The sequence below is a fragment of the Populus euphratica genome, unplaced genomic scaffold (genome assembly GCF_000495115.2).
Source record: "Populus euphratica unplaced genomic scaffold, PopEup_1.0 scaffold813.1, whole genome shotgun sequence".
In the NCBI taxonomy this organism is placed as follows: domain Eukaryota; kingdom Viridiplantae; phylum Streptophyta; class Magnoliopsida; order Malpighiales; family Salicaceae; genus Populus; species Populus euphratica.
Window position 1 is genome coordinate 88903 of NW_011500671.1, and position 4481 is coordinate 93383.

Below are 4481 nucleotides of genomic sequence, written 5' to 3' on the forward strand. Positions count from 1 at the left end.
GTTCTAGGCCTATATCTTACCTTTCCATCCATATAAAGTAGACCTAAATATGAGATCTACAACTCTAGATATGATTCAATTACTGAATAATGTTCCTCGTTTGGACCGCACTGACATCTCTTTTCTAAGTTTGGCGATCTCTTTGTCCTTTCAATTTTAGTTCTTTATAACGTCAAAATTAGAGCCACTTGAAAACATGAAAGTTGTAGAAAATCATCTTAGCTTTTTTGTGTAAAAAATTCTGATCTTTTTGACTTCTAGAACTCTAGATATGGCCCAAATAATAAATATTGCTCGGGCTGGAGGACAGATTTGGACTTCTTTGTTTTGATACTTCAAGTGCAGAATGATGATATAAAACCTTGATAAAAATACATTTTCCAATATTAATCAAAGGGCAAAGCTTTATGAGGCTCCAAAACATCACTTGGCATGGACACGTTTTAAAATCGTTCCTAATGTTAGCGTGTTTTCAAAAGAAACGCCCTCAAAGTTTTGATTTTTCAATATCAAACCTGAAATCCAAACCAAATAATTAAAATATTTTAATTGAGTCCCTTGCCAGTTATAAAGTTTACCTTTTAATTTCTTTGTTTTTCAAAGTGGTCCCTGAATTTTAAAATGTTTTCAATTGAAGTCAAAGTTATATAAAATTAGAAACTTATTGAATTTAGCCTTTGATTTAATAGGAACTCTAAAATTATTCTAAATTGATAATTTTAGGCATTAGTGCTTTAATTCCTCCAATTATAACCAATTTGTATTAAAATACACCCTTGAGAAAACTTACCCTATCCAATTAATGTTTGAAAAATTTTGTCCAATCAACTATAAAATATTTTTTTGGATTTTCTTGTTTTATGATATATTCGAAGACACTTTTTCACTATTTTTAAGAAATAAACTAGGGATGAAAATAAGTTATAAAAAAAATTATAATCTATTAGAAGTAAGAAAGACATGACAATTATTGACTAGATGGAAACAATTTATGGCAGGAAGGGATTGCATAAAATTTACCATGAAGAAAAGGTTCATTTGATTGACTAGAGTATCTATATTTATGCAAAACAAGAATCCTTAACGTGTATAGTTAATTAGTATCACATAATAGGTTAACATTTATATATTTATGCTAATCTATATAAATTTCTAGTTATAGTTTTGATGAGGTGTAACCTGCCACCCTCAGGATTAAATTTCTAGTTATAGTGTCTCCTTGTTAAAAATAAAAACAAAAAACAAGTAGCATAATTGATTTGGAACTATTTGAATCTCAATCAATATTATGTTCCTCTAAGTGGCTTATTTTCTGTTTGCTTTACCAATATCTTTTTAATATTTACAACATTGGTAAGGGTATAAATATTATATTATATTATATAATTTTAAAAAAAGAATTTTAAAGGTTGCACTACATGCTTTTTAAAATTCACTTCATACACTCTTCCTATATTATGGTTTTAGTGCATGTTGTTACCTAGTCTTGCATTCCTACTTAAAAAATGAGAAAAAATAAGACAAAAACATTATATTCAGAAGAAAATAAAAAATAATAGTAATGAGAATAGGATACCAGTGCACCTAGAATATGGTCAAAAATTAGTTTAGCAAGTTCAAATATACAAAAATTAAAATTTAATGGTATATTTTTAACTAATAAAGGCCCTATTGACAAAGAAAATTCAATTTGAGGAAGAAAAGTTCAAAATCAGATATATAAGGACTTGATTGAATTTTATTGAAGGTTTACTTAAATTTATAGAGGATTTAATTGAAAGAAAAATGGTTTTTAAGTCAATTTGAGTTTTAATTGAAAAAATTAAAGATCAGGCGTCAAATTATAATTTTAAAAGTTGATATGGTCAAATTAAAGGCTTAATTGCATAAATATTAAAGTTTGATTGTCAATTAGGGATTTTATTGAAGAAATTCAAAAAAAAAACCAAACTAGAAAAGACGCGTAAGTAGAGGTAGTTTATTAATCAATTAAGTGTTAAATTGTATAAATTCGAGACCAATGAATGAAATGAAAAAGACAGCCAACTTTAGGGTTGACATTTGAATTTGGAAGAGACAATTGAATTGGTTTTTAAAATAAAAATCGCAATTGAGGACTTGATTAAACAAATAAAAAATTAAGGACCAATTTGGAATTTGACACTTCTTTTCATTTAAATGAAATGCATTGTTCATTAAAGGGGCTAAAACAATGTCATTTAGAATGATACTATGGGTCTTTTTTTTTCTCCTGGACACTCACGGGCAGGTGAAGAAGAAGATTTTTTCCCTACTTTGCCCTACATTGCCCTTCTTTCTCCCCCCCCCCACTTGCCCAAAGACCCTGACACAACCCACAACCCCTTATGGCCTAGCACTATGATGAAAAAATAGAAAGTCATGCCCTGCGAGTGGCTCTAAGGCGACTACACAAAGGCTGCCCCAGCCACCTTACCCTATTCCTATGATTGGACAGGGGCAAGGTAGCTCTTGCTCCCTTTGCACCATCACTGATCAGGCTAGGGTGGCTTTCTCCCCCTTTTCCTCTTATAAATACTAAAAAGGGAGACACATGAAAGAAAGAAAAAAGGGAGGGAAGACGACAAATAGAGAGGAAGAAAAGGAAGTGAAATTTTAAGTGAAAAACAATGAAAGGAACGAGAGATGAGAGAGGGAAAAAAAAGATAAAAGGGAGACTAAAGAAAAAAAGAGAGAGAATGGGGGAGAGGAAGAAGAATAGAAGAGAAAAACAAAGAAGGAAAAACATGGGAAGATAAAGGAAGGAAAAAGAAGGGAAGAAAAGAAAGGCAGAGAAGGAGAGACCACGATAATAGAGGGGAGGAAGAACAGAAAGAAAAACAACAACAAAAAAGAAGAAATATGTGCCTTTACACAAAAAGGAAAAACATCAGCAGCGATTGTTTTTCTCCATAACAAACCATCATCTACCACCACAACACCACCACCGTGAGCCATTGTCAATGACAACAACACCACTACTAGGTTAACCCCTCTCCTCCTTCACCTTTTTCTTCTACTTCAATTGCCCTTTACTATTTTGTAAGTGAACAATAGAAAGTCAATTAATTCACTCTTTACTGTTCACACTACATGTGAATAATGGTACTATTCACTAAGCCAGATAGCTCTAACTCAAATCAAAATGTTGGCCCAACACTTTTTTGGGCCAACATCCCACCATTCTTTTAGGCCGATGTTGGCCTAACACTTTTCTAGACCAACCTTAACCTAATTTTTTCAGGGTTGATTTCAACCCATCCAGGATGGGCTCAACCCATATATTTGGGTCAACCCATCCCATTATATATTAATAACATTATATTATATTATATTATATTTTAAAAATTTTCAAAAAAATCCTTTTAAAATTTGTGATTTTTCTATCAGTTTTGCTTGATATTAGTTTGTGTTTTTATACTATAAAGATATAAATGATCAAAATACTCAATTTTCTCTAAAATGTTGCAAAAAAAGGTATATAGAAAAGAAATTCTTATTTTCATGTATACAACCAAGTTTCTCAAAAAAATAAAAAAATTCATATCAAATTTTCATACAAAAAAATTCAAAAAATATATATTAGTATGCATTTTTGGTTTTAAATAACCTATTTATTGAAGTCATGAGAACTAGATTAATATGTCAAAAAATTCAAAAAATTCAAAAAAATTTTCTTTTAAGATCTAGGATTATGATTTATACATAAGATGTATTTCCGATATTAAAATATAGTTATTTTATATTAATGTTAGAACAGTTAGGTTTTTACCTAATAAGAAAAGAATTTCCTTACCAAGGAGGACCTTTCTTAAACTTTAGATAACACTATAGAATATATCACACAATTAGATAATATAACTTATCTTAAGTAGGACGTATTTAGGGTATTAATACCTTCCCTTTACACAACTAGTCTCCGTGTCCAATCTCTAAAACTAGTTAGGGTTCCTAGTAATTAAAAACTAGGTGTCAACTTCCATTCTCTTTTGCCACTAATAAAAAATAAGAATTCCTTATCTATCACATTTCCTGATTTTCCAATCACAATACCCGAGAGGATGATTGTTAACGTGCAATATAATGATGACTTTACTAGGGTCCTTGTGGACTAAACCTTGTTTTTATTTGATTATCATGTTTTATTTTTTGGTTTGTGTATTTATTGTTAATATACTGACACGACCAAAAGATTGATATCTTCTTGTAAGTGCAGGAGTGTCAAAGTAATAAATAATCCGGCAAGACTGGGGTCGAACCATAAGGAGGTTAATTGTATAAATTATAGATAATAATAATACAATAACAACAACAACAATAACAATAACAATAGTAATAATACTAATAATACTACTACTAATAGTAATAGTAATAATACTAGTAGTAATAATAATAATAAAGGTAATAGTACTAGTAGTAGTGATAATAATAATAATAATAATAATAATAATAATAATAAAGAA